Below are 16,318 nucleotides of genomic sequence, written 5' to 3'. Positions count from 1 at the left end.
GTCATCTTTGCTGCATAAGAATTAAGATGTCCCAACCATAAGGGGAAATACATATCTCAATTGTAGAAGCCTTACAGGTAAAAAAGGGGAACTATAAATCCTCGCAGCAAGCAAGGAATATGATATTATAGGCATTACTGAAACGTGGGACGAATCTCACGATTGGACAGTCAATCTAGAGGGTAACACGCTGTACAGGAGAGACAGACTAAATAAACAGGGTGGAGAGGTACGTCTTTACGTAAAGCCATTTCTAAAACCTGTTATACAGGAAGATATTCAAGAAGGGACGGTAAATACCATTGAGACATTATGGGTAGAAATTGCATGCGGTGGTAAAGGAATAAAGAAGTTATTATTGGGGATATGCTACAGGCCACCTGGTATTAATGTGTCTGACGAGAAATTGTTACTGAATCAGATTGAAAGAGCAGCAGGAGTAGGAGACATAGTAGTGATGGGAGACTTTAACTATCCCGAGATAAACTGGAAAATCAATTCATGTGATACTGCTAGGGGCAATATGTTTTTAAACACGCCAAATGATAATTACTTAGTTCAATTAATCGAGGAACCAACTAGGTACAATGCAATCTTAGACCTGATATTAACTAATAATCGGGAATTGATATCAAATATTAAAGTAGGAGAGCCCATAGGTAACAGCGACCACAATATGGTCACATTCAATATCAGTTTTCATAAGCAGTCCTATACTGGCTCAACTAGGACTCTAAACTTTAGCAAAGCCAACTTTTACATGATGAAGGAAGCGTTAAGGGACATTGAATGGGAAATTCTGTTTCAAGGAAAAAATACTACAGAGAAATGGGATGTATTAAAATCACTGCTAATTAATAATACTCGTAAATTACAATCTATCTCGCCCTTTGCATGGCATCCATCACAATTAAAATATTTGGGAGTAATCCTTCACAAGGATCTTTCCCAAATTTACCAATTGAATTTCCCACCACTCTTGTCAAAACTCCAATCTGATCTCTCCAAATGGGGCGGGAAAAAAATTTCATGGATAGGGAGAATAGCAGTAATCAAAATGAATATCTTACCCAGAATTCTTTACTTATTACAAACCCTGCCGGTTACTATTCCCCGACCATGGTTCCTCTCACTACAACGAAAGATCAGAGACTACATTTGGGCGGGGCGAAAACCGCGATTTAAGCATGAGATCCTCTTTAGACGGAAACACCAAGGAGGTCTCCAACTCCCTCACTTTTTATCCTATTACCATGCAGTACTCCTTACGAGAGTCATGGAATGGAGTAGCGAACTCCACAGGAAACAATGGGTAGACATCGAACTGGCCTCTCTTCCCTCTCTTAGCATGAACTCCCCTTGGCTGTCTAAAGTCCCCCAGGTAATGCACCCACTGGCTGGTCCCATCTTTTCGTGTTGGCGTCTCCTGCGCTCCCTCCCACATGTTTCAGCACATCCCTCCCCACTCTCACCACTGTTTGGGAATCCGGAATTTCCCCCTGGATACCACTCCCTGTCGTTCTATACATGGCAAGAAAAGGGCATCCGGAGAACTAATCAAATGCTAGACTCATCTGGTATAATACCTTTTCCCGAACTGCAAACTAAATGGAATCTTCCCAATAAAGAAATCTGGAGATATCTCCAAATTAAACATTACCTACAGACTTCTTGCTCTTCTGGAAAAGGTATACGAGCACTGACTCTATTTGAACAGATGTGCCTCTCTCACACATACCCTAGGCACACTCTTTTCACGTTTTACAAGTGGATCGTGAATCATAGATTTTCTTCCCAGCCAAAATTTGTCAGAGATTGGGAATTAGACCTGGGGGGTTTGGTGGCCACAGATGATTGGGAAGGGATCTATAAAAATACATTCTCACTAACTAGCAATGTGCTAGTCTTGGAGACTCACTACAAAATACTTACAAGATGGTATAGATGCCCAAATATCCTTGCGAAAATCTATCCTGGAGTACCCAACACGTGCTGGAGATGCGGGACAGCAGTAGGCACCCCATTACATATATGGTGGGAATGCTCTCTCCTGCAACCGTTTTGGCGCAAGGTGGTGGAGACAGCTAGCATTATCCTCGGTGAGGACTTACCCTTTTGCCCCAGCTTTTGGTTATTAAATCTCACGCGTACACCTAGATATCATCTCAAGAAATCACTACTTCGCCATATTTTGAGTGCCTCTAAGGCAGTGATCCCAGTGCACTGGAAATCAACAGTGCCCCCTACCATGAAAGAATGGACCGCCCGATTAGACCACTATATGGCAATGGAAGATCTCATTTTGTCTCTAGAAATGAAAAACACCTCCTTCATTGCTACTTGGAGCCCATGGCTGGAATACAAAGCGTCAGCTCATTACAAATCTTCTCTTTAAGAGAAACCCCTCCTTTTTACCCCCAGTAGCCATATGTAACTAATCAGGCGTTAAGCCCCTTGGGATGGGAAGTGAGAACCTTCCCCCCCCCCCCCTCTTCCTAAACCTTAACTCCCTAAGTAACCTTTCTCCCCCTCTACACTGAGAGTAATACTACTCCGTATCCCTCTATCTCTCCCTCTTCATCTCGTTACTCTTCTTTCCTCTCCTACTTCTACTCTCTCCCTTTTGCATCAAGAAGTTGCAACTCATGAAACGTTTATAGTTCTTACTCCTGTATGCTCTATATATTTTTCTTTCCCAGGAATTAAGATACGTATGTAGAAAGAGGTCATCCCCCTCTATAGCTTTTCCTCTTCTTTTTCTTTTTATTATACTAGGTGTTAAGTTTCTCCAGACGATGTACCTCTGACAATCTTAGAAGATATTGTATTGTTTCCGCAACTTCCTGTTTTCGTTAATTTGAAATTTCAATAAAAATCTATTTGCAAAAAAAAAAAAATAATACTCGTAAATTTATTCCCACCAGCAGCAAAAATAGGAATAAAAATCCCAAACCAATGTGGTTTAACAAAAATATAAAGGAATTAATGGACACAAAAAGATGAGCATTTAAAAAATACAAATCTGAGGGGGATGTGGAGTCATTCCAGCACTATAAGGACTGTAACAAAATATGCAAAAAAGGAATAAGAGCAGCTAAAGTAGGAACTGAAAAACTAGTAGCAAAGGAAAGCAAAGCGAATTCCAATTTTTTTTTAAGTACAACAGCAAGAGACTAAAGAAGGAGAGTATAGGCCCTTTAAAGGACAAGAGGGGAGTCTTAATCAAAAATGATAATGATATAGCAAACAAACTAAACAAGTTTTTTTCAATGGTACTATTTACCAGAGAGGACCAAATGCTGGGTCTAACACAAAATCTCAACAAAGATAATGTCCCACTGCTAAATGCTTATTTATGTGAGGAGGTAGTCTGTGACCGATTAAAAAAGTTAAAGATTCATAAGTCACCTGGTCCAGATGGAATTCACCCGAGAGTTCTCAAGGAGTTGCATGCTGAACTAGCAAGACCTCTATTTTTGATCTTCATGGATTCGGTTAAATCAGGTATGGTTCCCAAAGATTGGCGTATAGTGGAGGTAGTGCCGATATTCAAAAAGGGGAGAAAAGCTGAACCAGGTAATTATAGACCAGTTAGTCTTACATCTATAGTGGGAAAGTATTGGAAGGTATTCTAAGGGACAGTATTCAAAAGTTCCTTGAAGCAAATAAGGTCATTATAAGGAACCAACATGGATTTGTGAAGGACAGATCATGTCAAATCAACTTACTTGGCTTTTATGAAACAGTAAGTGCGAACCTTGATCAGGGTAAGGAGGTGGATGTAATATTTTTAGACTTTGCCAAAGCTTTTGATACTGTACCACACATGCATCTTATCTATAAGCTACAAGAAATAGGGCTAGGGAGCACAATATGCACTTGGGTCAGTAATTGGTTAGATAATAGGGAGCAGCACATTGTGGTCAATGGATCATTTTCAAATTGGACTAAAGTACTAAGTGGTGTGCCACAAGGGTCTGTACTTGGACCACTTTTGTTCAACATTTTCATTAACGACCTAACAGTAGGTCTAGAGAGCATGGTGTCAATTTTCGCAGATGATACCAAATTGTGTAAGATTATAAATACGGAGGGGGATGCTGAGTCTCTTCAGAACGACTTAACTAAACTGGAAGCATGGGCAGCAAAATGGAGAATGAGATTCAACACAGACTAAATGGGGTAATACTAGAGGATTCTGTACTGGAAAAAGACTTAGGGGTTCACATAGATAACAAATTAAGCCGCAGTACCCAAAGTAGGAGTGCAGCAAAGAAGGCTAATAAGATATTAGCATGCATAAAATGGGGAATTGATGCAAGGGACGAGAGTATTATACTCCCATTATATAAATCACTAGTGAGGCCACATCTTGAATACTGTGTGCAATTTTGGGCACCATATTACAAAAAGGATATCCTGGAGCTAGAAAAGGTTCAGAGGCGGGCGACAACTAATCAAGGGCATGGAGACGCTGGAATACGAGGAAAGGCTTGACAGGCTAGGCATGTTTACATTGGAAAAGAGGAGACTAAGAGGGGACATGATCAACATCTACAAATATATAAGGGGTCAATACACAGAGCTCGGGAGGGACCTGTTTTCTATCAGCACAGAGGACACGTGGTCACTCGCTTAGGTTAGAGGAGAGGAGTTTCCGCACATTGAGGCGAAAAGGTTTTTTCACAGTAAGGACAATACGTGTTTGGAATTCCCTGCCTGCCCTGCCTGAGAGTAGTAACAGCGGACTCAGTCAACACCTTTAAGAATGGGTTAGATAAATTCCTATTGGATAAAGATATTCAGGGTTATGGTGCGTAGGCACGCATTATAGTTAATATAGCTAGTCCTAACATAAAAATAACTAGTCCTATATTAAGACTGCATAGGTGACCACAAATAGGTTGAACTCGATGGACAATTGTCTTTTTTCAACCTTAGTTACTATGTTACTATGTTTACTCCCAAGACCAAAAGTTCCTTGCAAATAGCCAATAGGAGTAGTCCATCTTCTCCTGAATCTTCGCCAGATCTATCGATGGACCCGCATATTCAAACCATGCTTTCCACCCTTGTGGAGGGAATCAAAACGACGTTTCAACAAGAACTTAAAAAGGCAGTAGACGACTTTAAGGTTGAATTGACCTCTCGCTCGGATCATGGACCGACGCCTTGGAGACTAAAACTGATGACCTGTGCAGATATCAAGGAGTGGTTGACAGAGAGCTCTCTCTTTTGCACACAGAAATCAACGACCTCAAGGACAAAAAGAAGACATCGAAAATAGATCTAGGAGAAATAACTTGCGAATCTGGAGTTGCACAGAGACAATTTCACCGTCTGCCCTCCGAGATCTGCCCTCTGCCTGCCCTCCGAGATCTGTTCAAACACATCGTTCCTGATCTGCCGGACAATGAACTACTTCTGGACAGAGCGCACTGCGCTCTCAGGGCGAAGCCTACATCTGGCCAACAACTGAGAGATATCATTATGAGACTACACTACTATCGCACCAAAGAGAAACTGATGGTGGCAATTAGAGACACTGCAGATATTCTGTTGAAGGGCATGTCTATTCAAATATTCCAGGACCTTGCTCCTTCAACCATACAAAAAAGAAGGGAATTACAGCCGGTAACGAGACTACCCCATCAAAATAATATCAAGTATCGATGGAACGTTCCTTTTCAGCTCCAGGTCCTGGAAGACACTACTACTCGTACGGCTAAAACCTTAGAACAAGGGCAGAAGCTGTTGTTGGACTTAAACATTCTTCCGGACCCCACCATGTCTGCCTCTTCACAGGGGTCATCAAAACCTCAGCGTACCCGTCCTCCAAAACCACAATGGTCCACGGTCCGTCGGGGCAGACTGGATGATGCTAATCCCCCTTGAATGGACAAATTGGTATTGCCTGGAAAATACTCTTTCTCTGTAATTGACTATCTCTCTGTGATAGCTGGGACTGTTTGATTCTGTTGTTTTCTAAATACTAGTGTTAAGGGTTAGTCCCCGATCTATAACTTTTATTGCGAATCCGTTACTCCTTTTTGAATTCTAGTTTTGATTTGAGGGCCTCGTATATAGGTTTATAATCTCTGACATAAACCGCCCCTTACCCTGATATATGTTTGTAATATTTCTAATGTTTGTTCTAGTTGCACCCCTTTGTTGTTGGGTTTTTTTTCTACAGGGTTTTGGCCTATTTAGGCCGCCTTTTGTTTCTCTTCTTCTTTTTCTCCTCTTTTCTTTCTCTCTTTCTGGCCCTCCCATCTTGCCCCTTTCTCCCTGAATCCGACTGGCCTCCCCCTACTGGCATCGGAGCCTTATCTATGTGTTCTATACTCGAAATATCATGGGGTTTAAAATTCTCTCTATACATGTTAATGGTCTGAATTCACCTAAACGTCATACCCTAGTGCTGGGGGCATGTAGGCATGAGAAATCAGACATTGTATTGTTGCAAGAGGCACACCTTACGGGTGAACACTCTCAACTACAAGGTAAGCGTGTCCTTCATACATTTTTTGCCTTTGCTCCGTCTAAAAAGAGGGGTGTGGCGATTCTAATTGCTAACAAAGTTCCCTCTGTCATTTCTAAATGTGTGTCTGATACAGTGGCAGGTACCTTATATTGGTGGATTCCATAGGCACGGAACAAATCACTTTAGTTAGTGTGTATGCTCCCAACACGGGTCAGAGCCTGTTTTTTTCTAAATTATTTAAACGGATAGAAAAATGCATGCTAGGCAATTTGATAATAGGTGGAGACTTTAATGCTGTGTTGGATCCCTCTTTGGACAAAGCTGCCTCACGGACTTTAAAACACTCACCTGAAGTCATTCGTACCTCATTTAATCTTTGTAAGGAGCTAACGAAGCTAGCGGTTTTGGATACATGGCGCCTTAGAAATTCGATGGCTAGAGACTATACTTACTATTCTGGTCCACACCAAATCTATTCATGCATTGATATAATCTTTGTATCCAGACCGCTTGCCTCTAGAGTAGGGGCAGCAGGTATAACACCTTTCTCATGGACAGACCATGCAGGGCCTTATGTTCTCCTGGATACCTTTTCATCCCAAACCAGATCCCGCGTGTGGCCTCTGGATGATAATATGTTGATGGACCCTTCATTTTTTGAGGATGTTAAGTCTGCCATATCGGAGTTCTTTGATCTTAATTTAACGGAAAAGGTGTCGAAGGGGATTATCTGGGAAGTGCACAAAGCTACACTCAGGGGTAAATTTATTAGTAGGGCAGCATTTCGAAAGAGACAAGCTCAAAGAGAAATTTCCCAACTTGAAACTGAAATTTCCTCTCTTCTTGCTCAACATAAGCAGAACCCTACGGCACCCCTACTGATTCAGATCAATTCTCTGAGGGACAGACTTAATACTATTCTCTCTCGCAAATCCGCTTATATCTTGAAACGGCTACAGCAAAAATATTATGATAAAGCAGATAAAACTGACTCTATTTTAGCTAGTAAACTCAGACAAAAGAGGGCTTCAGGTCTGGTTACTAGAATCAGGGAACATGGTTCCGGAGCGACTACTTACGACCCAATGCGCATAGTCATAGACTTTCAAACATATTATGAGAAGTTATATAATTTATCTAATTTCCCCCATCTCAGGATCTTTCTTCAATCCCCCCCTGTCCACTTTTTTCTCCAATGAATTACTCCCCCAATTAAATGATCAACAGGTGTTAGACCTCAATGCAAAAATATCGGAGAAGGAGATTTTATCGGCCATTAAGGGGCTTAAATCTTCTGCTGCTCCAGGCCCAGATGGGTTCATTTCTCAATATTATAAGAAATTTGCACCCGTTCTCACGCCCTTCTTAAAAAATTTTTTAACAACCTTCTAGATAGTGCTTCGTTAGACCCTTTGACCTCCTTGGCCAGCATAGTTGTAATCCCTAAGACGGGCAGAGATCCAGAGTTAGTCTCTTACTATAGGCCTATTTCTTTATTAAACGTGGATATGAAAATCTACGCAAAAGTATTGGCGAATAGGCTAGGTTCTTTACTTCCCTTCCTGGTACACCCGGACCAGGTCGGTTTTATATCTGGTCGACAAACGTGTGATAATACCCGTCATACAGTTGATATCGTTCATGCGATCCACAAACAAAAATTACCAGCTCTGGTCTTGGGATTGGATGCTGAAAAAGCTTTCGACCGGATTTAATGGCCTTTTATATTTTATACCCTCCAATCTATAGGAATTCTAGATCAGTTTCTACAGGGTATTCGAGCTTTATATGATAAACCTAGTGCAGCAGTGCTGGCCAACGGGGTTGCATCCCCTCCCTTTCCAATATCTAATGGGACCCGACAGGGATGCCCTTTATCCCCTCTTATTTTGCCCTTTCCATTGAACCTCTGGCCACGCGTATTCGAGCTAACCCAAATATTAAGGGGATTAGAATAGGACCTAAAGAATATAAGATTGCTCTCTACGTGGACGACGTCCTACTTACCATTTCTGACCCACTCCGTTCTTTGCCCCATCTCTTTCAGGAAATTAATACTTATGGTGCCCTCTCGGGTTATAAGATCAATGCAAGTAAAACTGAGGTTCTTGATTTCTATATTCCTCAAGCGACCAAGGACTCCTTAGAACAATCTTTTAATTTTCATTGGAATAGACGAAACTTATCTTATCTAGGGATAGCCATAACCAAGACGTATTTGCAATTATATCAAGCTAACTATCCAAAGCTTCTAGCTCAACACCAGAAGGATCTTGAGGAATGGGGAAGGTACCACATTTCCTGGATAGGGCGAATTAATGCCATTAAAATTAACCTATTAACAAGACTACTCTACCTATTTCAAACGTTGCCAATTCGAGTTCCCCCGTGTCTTCAAGGGACTCCAACATAGCATAATGTCATTCATATAGTCAAAGAAGAAACCCAGAGTGAAACGATCAGTGATCAAAAGGCGTACTTCCGAGGGTGGACTTGGGGTCCCTAACATAAAATCTTATTACTTAGCAGCCAGAATAGCTCAGTGAATTCTCTGGAATAGGCCCGCATCTGAAAGAATGTGGGTTGAAATAGAAACAAATGACCTTAATCTACATACTATATCCTCTCTATTATGGATACCTAGAAAGTCCCGACCTAAAACAATTCTCGGTCATCCTGTTGTCTCACATACATTAGATATGTGGGACATGGCAAACAGGAAGTTTGGCCTTGCCCCGGCCCCCAGCCCTCTGATTCCACTGTTTGACAATCCTGGTTTCCGACCAGAGTGCTTCGCCTCCTCTTTGAATTGCTGGTCGAATGGTGGAGTCGGACTACTTAACGACATTACTCAAAATTCTTCTTTCCCCACATTCGCGGGCCTGCAAACTAAACATTCTATCCCTCATAAATCTTTTTATCAATATTTACAAATTAGGCACTTTCACTCTGCGGTTTCTTCTCAATTATGTGCTAGACCTCTTTCCTCAATGGAAAACTTAGCATTCTGTAAAGCCGCCACTAAAGGACTTATATCCACCCTATCATCTTTATTATCTCCCTTAGCTACAGTGACTAAAGAATCTCATGAACAGGCATGGGAATCCGATCTGGGGGAAACGCTAGATTCGGACGATTGGTCCTCAGTTTATTCTAGAGTGGCCTCTAGTTCTATGTGTGTAAGATTGAAGGAGAACGCCTATAAACTTTTCTATAGGTGGTATTATGTCCCAACTAGACTTCATAAAATGAATCCCGAGATTTCCCCACTGTGCTGGAGATGCAAGAATATGGACGGCACATTCCTACATATATGTCACAACTGAGGGCTGACGATGGTATCTGGAAGCCTCAGTTGTAGGGGCTGACGGGTACTGAAATGTAGGAGGAGTGAGTAGACTCCTAGACATGTGCTAGGGAGGGATATGTAGAGCCCGAAGGCGTGACCACGACAGCTGGAATAACTTAAACAGGATTTATTGAAGAAAAAGTCATATAAGGTGCATGAAATAATAATATCACAAGGGATGAATGAAGACAGTACTGGTGGGATCCAGTAATCCGGAATAACACAAAGTTCTGTATAAAACTTGGGAGCCCAAATGAGGAGTAACGTGATGATGGGAAATAAAGGTGAAGCTGTAAATAATGTTAGTGTTCGTAAATAAACAAAAGATGAAGCTGGGTTTCATAGATAAATAAGTATTGAAGCTGGGGTTTGCAGGTAAATGAAGAATGAAGCTGGGGTTCGTAGATAAGTGAAGAATGAAGCTGGGGTTCGTAGATAAGTGAAGAATGGCCGCTGGGAAGCCAGAGAATACACACCGCAGGATGATCACAGGAGAGCAGGATTAGCACCGCAGGAGGGACCACCGGGGAGTCAGGCTAAGTTGCAGAGAGAATCCTCAGGAGAACTGCACACTGGAGTAGCAGACGACAATGGAAAAACTGACGATTTCCTGGGTGTGGATACAAAGGATTTATCCCCCATGACCAGCGGGGATTGGCTGATAGTAATTCCCGAGCTAAGGACAGCACAGCGGATAGGAGTAATGAGAACAGGTGACTGGTGTCCAACATGGCTGCGCCCATGAAAGGTATCAGAAGGGGAATTAACTACTGTGGGAAGGTGGTGAAGGCCGCAGTAGCAAAGTCACATGCGCCCAGCGGCATGCGGCAGCCAGAGGGACAGGAGTGGCAGCAAAGGGACATGAGGGATGTGCATCCGGACGGGAGCCTCAGAAGCGGCGGTGACAGCCGCGGCGGGTCTGGAAGCGCCGCACTTCCGTAAGTACTTACCCTGAGGTGGACAGCTAAGACCAGTGCTACGAGCAATAACCTAAGCTAAAGCCTGGCCCTGGCCCGCTGAGCCATCCTCAGGAGGCACCTAATAGGCAAAAACTGGTGTCTCAGTACCCGGATCGTGACAATATATGGTGGACATGCCCAATTCTTGCTCCCTTGTGGAGGGAGATGGCGACATTGGTCTCTGCAGTCCTATCTATCTCAATTCCTTTTAAGGCCGGCTATTTCCTTCTGTCAATGGACATTCCTGAGACTACACGCCACCAACATAAATTATTCACTCACATGGTCCTTGCAACCAGATGTTGCATAGCAGCACAGTGGCGGTCCTCAGGGGTCCCCAAGATAGATGAGATAATAGCTAAAATATGGCATAGTTACTCAATGGAACATGTTACAAGTATCCTGAAGAACTCTTCTGTTTCATTTATAAAAGTTTGGAGCCCATGGTCCTTATTTTTTAACACCCTTCTTGCCTTTACTTAAAGTGATGGTAAACTATCTAGAGTATATTAAACCAGTTTCATGTGTCCAATTCTCTTGGGCTTATCAGTTGGAACTTTGGATGGCCTGTCGGATTGTTCCCTCCCATTCCTTTACCTCCCATACTCTTTATCTTCTTCTTTCTCTGTTTTTTTTCTTTCCTGTCTTCTCTCTCTGACTGTCATTGTCACTCTGAGTTTTAGTTTCTCTAGTGACTCTCTCTCTTTAACTGGTTTTTATAATATTAAAATAAAATGTGAGAATGATTTTGAGAGGTATTACCTACAAATCTTTTATTAGTTTTGATTTATCCTTAGATCTGTGCCCAATTGGCCTACTAGGACATTCCAATTAGGCTTTGATGTAAGCTGTTTGTTCACATCTTCAATGGCTTCTGCATAGGTCAGCTGTGTTTTTTTCATTTATGCCCATGTCTTCTCATGAATAAAACTTATATTCAAAGATAAATTATAAGACTATGCTGCTCACCCACTGATTTAAACTAAACTGGACCTGACATATATATTATTGCACTAAGTGAATCTACGATTACTGACAATTACTGGAAAACGGTACAAAAATAAGGTGTGTGTATTCTGGCGCACTAACAGTTTCAGCCCAATCTCACTCCTCTTGTGATTCGCCCAACCTCAGATCACACAAAGAGATAGGAAACAAAGTGTAGTGAGAGGAGATCAAAGGCGCTACTAAACAACTGAGGAAACACTTAACTGGTAGTGGAAAAAAATTGAATATACATCACATGAATTCTATGCAGTCCTGTGTCAATGGAGATTTTTCTTTTATCCTCTGTCAATGATGATTTTTCCTAATTCAGCAAATCCCAGATGTTACATGTACAAAAAGAGAACAACAAGACACAACATGTGTGGTATTGCTTTTCACAACTCAGTGAATAGTCCCGTGACTTCCTCAGGAAAAAGGAACCCTGTATGGTGGAAAATCTTGATAGCGAAGAAAGGGACAGTTCCTCACCACCACTTCATATCATAAGCAGACGTACCAAAACTCACTTCTTAACAGGTGGATTTCCACATGTAGCGGTTTCTTTAAAATAGATGTGCAGATTCTTCTCTCCAAAAACAATTTATTACCATAAAATCATTGTGCAAAAATACAAGATAAAAACGTTCTCCTCGTACAATTCCACAAAAATGGTATAAACACAATGTGTGAGTCAGATGTAGTGTAGTGTAAGGTATACCATATTTGTGGACATAGGTGTTAGTCCGGTGTTAGTCCGGAATTCACCTGTGTCGGTCACACTACATCTGACTCACACATTGTGTTTATACCATTTTTGTGGAATTGTACGAGGAGAACGTTTTTATCTTGTATTTGCCTGGTTTTCCTCCGCATGCTGGTACTTGTGGTTCTCCAAGTACCAGCTTGCGGGGGAGGCTTGCTGGGACTTGTAGTACTGCTACTAAAAACAATATTCACATTTTGTGAAAAAGGCTATCAGCCCCCCATCCGCCGCCCTTAGATGGGGGGGACAGCCTCGGGCTTCACCCCTGGCCCTTGGGTGGCTGGAGGGGGGGACCCCTTGTTTTAAGGGGTTCCCACTCCTCCAGGGTACCCCGGCCAGGGGTGACTAGTTGGGTATGTAGTGCCAGGGCCGCAGGGATCAATATAAAAGTATCCCCCGGCTGTGGCATTATGTATCTGGCTAGTGGAGCCCGGTGCTGGTTTCAGAAATACGGGGGACCCCTACGCTTTTTGTCCCCCGTATTTTTGGAACCAGGACCAGGCGCAGAGCCCGGTGCTGGTTGATTAAATATGGGGGAACCCCTGTCATTTTTCCCCCCATATTTTTTCAACCAGGACCGGCTCAAAGAGCCCGAGGCTGGTTTTGCTTAGGAGGGGGGACCCTACGCATTTTTTTTCAACAAATTTAACACTTTCCCACCCCTTCCCACTGATAAACATGCACGGATCTCATGGATCCGTGCATGCCTATCAGAACACGGTAAAAAAAAGCAGGTCTGTTTTATTTTAGCACTTTTTTTACGATTTGTATTTTTTCACGGCAGTGTTTGGCTATTGCCGGCAGTGTTTGTGAATTACACTTTTTAGTAAATTACCGAGTTCTACCAAATTACAGGCGTATTTGACCGATAGTGTATTCATTCGTAATTTTTTTCTTTGAGTTCCAAAAAAATACGAATGCCCTCATCACTGCCGTGATTTGAGTTTAGTAAATTCCCGAGATGACACTTTGAAGAAAAAACACCATCTCGGTCAAAATCGGGAGCTTAGTAAATTTCCCTATTTGTTTCCAATTACTGGAAAACACAAAAGGCCAAAAATAATAGAGTGAGAGTTTCAAAAAGTGAGAGATTTGGTAAGGTTTTGCAGTTTTGCACAGCAAGATCGCAATTTTGCTAATCTTTCGTTCGCAATTTTGATAAGCTAAGATTCACTCCCAGTAGGCGGCGGCTTAGCGTGTGCAAAGCTGCTAAAAGCAGCTTGCGAGCGAACAACTCGGAATGAGGGCCATAGTCTCCACACACCACACAAGCAAGTTACATTTACTTAGGAAATAGAAGAACAGAGATATCCAGCTTTACAGGATGTGAGGGGACAGAACTAGGTTAGGACATAATGGCCCTCATTCCGAGTTGTTCGCTCGCAAGCTGCTTTTAGCAGCTTTGCACACGCTAAGCCGCCGCCTACTGGGAGTGAATCTTAGCTTATCAAAATTGCGAACGAAAGATTAGCAAAATTGCGAATAGACACTTCTTAGCAGTTTCTGAGTAGCTCCACACTTACTCGGCATCTGCGAGCAGTTCAGTCAGTTTCGTTCCTGGTTTGACGTCACAAACACACCCAGCGTTCGGCCAGACACTCCTCCGTTTCTCCAGCCACTCCCGCGTTTTTCCCAGAAACGGTAGCGTTTTTTCGCACACACCCATAAAACGGCCAGTTTCCGCCCAGAAACACCCACTTCCTGTCAATCACATTACGATCACCAGAACGAAGAAAAAACCTCATAATGCCGTGAGTTTAATACCTAACTGCATAGCAAATTTACTTGGCGCAGTCGCACTGCGGACATTGCGCATGCGCATTAGCGACTAATCGCTCCGTTGCGACAAAAAAATAACGAGCGAACAACTCGGAATGACCCCCAATGTTTGGTATCCAGATGTACAGTATTTCAAGGGCTACATTCCGATCGCAGTTTGCAGATTATAGCATGCTCCTGCGCATAGATATGCGCAGGAATACAATATTCATAACCTACTGTAATTACTGTACTCGTGATATTCGGCGGGAACCCAGTGGCGGACCTCTGCAAGTACACCTGGACCAAGCATCGCCCACCTATTCAAACCAACCTATGACCCCTCATGTACTGTAAATGACCTGCCCCTTGACCTATGGAAGAAGAGCTTACAGTCCCCTTTTTATTGTGTTTTGGACCATTGTATAAAAGAAAGGCCTCCTGGCCGGCCTCAGTCTATTCTCTGAAGGTCAACTTGCTAATACTGACTGAGGACCGGATCCAGGAGGGGCTGGCGAACAAACGTATGTAGTATTGGTTGTAGCTCTTCTCTGTGATATTGTTGTATTTTCTGTGTATACCTTTTGAGTAAATATATTAGTGGTGCGTTGGACCACAACATAACATATACTACTGGTGTCGCATTCCATTCTTGTTTAGGTATAGAGGTGTATTCAGCCACACGTGTCACTGTATCGTGCGCATAGCGTGTCGGTGTGTATACGCAATGTGCATACACATCGCAGGGGTTATTGTTTGCATTCAGCGGCCGAAGCAGCCCGAACCATAGTATTATAAGGTATTGCATTTCCTTGAAAGTTAAACGAACTTAACACAGGAGAATATGCAAGTACTATATGTGTAATACCCCATATCTGTAGGTAGTGTGGGTGATTTTTTTTTTATAGTGTAATACTACATACAGGGTCCCCCCCCGGGTATTTGTCCCTACACATCAGAAAGCAAAAGGGAGCCTATAGGATAATATGGCTTCACTTTAGTTGTCCCTGGCAAACTTGGTCAGGGAGAGTTTGGCACCACTGCATACTATTATTAGCCCCCTTGCTCAGCAACACAATTAGAGTAGAAGATCCCTGGGGCGGGTTGTTGCTGGGGCCCGGGAGCCAGTGATCTGCGGGGACAGGGGTGTTCCTGGGGACCGAGGTCTTTTATCTTGAGCCCTACAGCACGGGAAGGAGAGCTGCCCTAAGGGGGAAGAGAAATATCCCTCACCTGCCTGGAGCCCGTGGAGCCCTTCTGTCTAGTGCCTGGAAACGGAGCCGCCGGGAGAGGATCACGGAGATCAGGAGGACTTCAGGTCGGAGAGAGAGCTGCCCGCATCACTGCCGGATCCAGAGAGTCGGACAAGATCGCCGGGGCAGGAGCGGTGAGCCAGCCAACCGAAGCCCAGTGGAGGAGGAGAAGACAGTGCACAGGCGGCGCGGTTCGGGACCAGTGACAGAGGGACAGGCATCGTGGAGGGCAACCCCAAGTCAAGGATCTTGGACCAGAGGGCTGGGGAACGGAGGAGAAGAGGACCCCTGTGACGAGCGGAGTGGACCGGAGCCTGCGTCGAGGAGGGAAGACCCCGGGACGGTGCAACGGCATTCGGACGGAGAGGGACTGGTCAGTGTTCACCTCGCAAGGGCGCATCCCCGGTGCGGTGCTCTGCATCCCGGGTAGCAATGAAAATCCAGGAGGCGATCGGAGGTGGCAGAAGCGCCACAGCTTGTGGTGAGTAGATCTGCAACCCTTCTGCTGCATAACTCTGTCCCCTGATAGTGCCCTCCGCTGCCACAACTCTGCATTGAGGGATAGATTAAAAAGGGGGTAGGCTCCCATTTCATTAGTGCTCCGCAGGACAACCTAGTTAATAATAGAGGTAGGCTCCCCTATATTGTGCCCCCAGCATCTGTGGTTCCCCTTTAACCCTTCCGCTGCTTATACTCTGCAAATTGGGGATATATTCCTGTAAAGGGGGTTGGTTCCGTCAAGTTAATAGTGTCCCAGGTTGTGTA

The 16,318-nt window shown here is 43.5% G+C and overlaps 1 long non-coding RNA gene across 5 annotated transcripts in view; it reads right to left on the bottom strand.

Moving 5' to 3' along the window:
- The window catches only part of LOC134901380 (uncharacterized), a 95,574-nt gene that overhangs the window by 49,021 nt on the left and 30,235 nt on the right, over window positions 1-16,318 (bottom strand). Inside the window, exons 1-2 of one of the 5 annotated variants that reach the window (XR_010174881.1) lie at window positions 15,534-15,600; window positions 12,031-12,101 (exon numbers count right to left, since the gene is read on the bottom strand). The exons of 1 other annotated variant lie outside the window; for it this stretch is intronic. This is a non-coding gene — a long non-coding RNA (uncharacterized LOC134901380). Of the gene's footprint in view, window positions 1-12,030; window positions 12,102-15,533; window positions 15,618-16,318 lie in introns of those variants that run through there. 3 more of the 5 variants (XR_010174887.1, XR_010174875.1, XR_010174893.1) reach the window with 3 other exon arrangements.

The sequence above is a fragment of the Pseudophryne corroboree genome, chromosome 1, assembly GCF_028390025.1.
Source record: "Pseudophryne corroboree isolate aPseCor3 chromosome 1, aPseCor3.hap2, whole genome shotgun sequence".
Classification (NCBI taxonomy): Eukaryota; Metazoa; Chordata; class Amphibia; order Anura; family Myobatrachidae; genus Pseudophryne; species Pseudophryne corroboree.
This window is presented reverse-complemented; position numbering and strand designations above follow the sequence as displayed.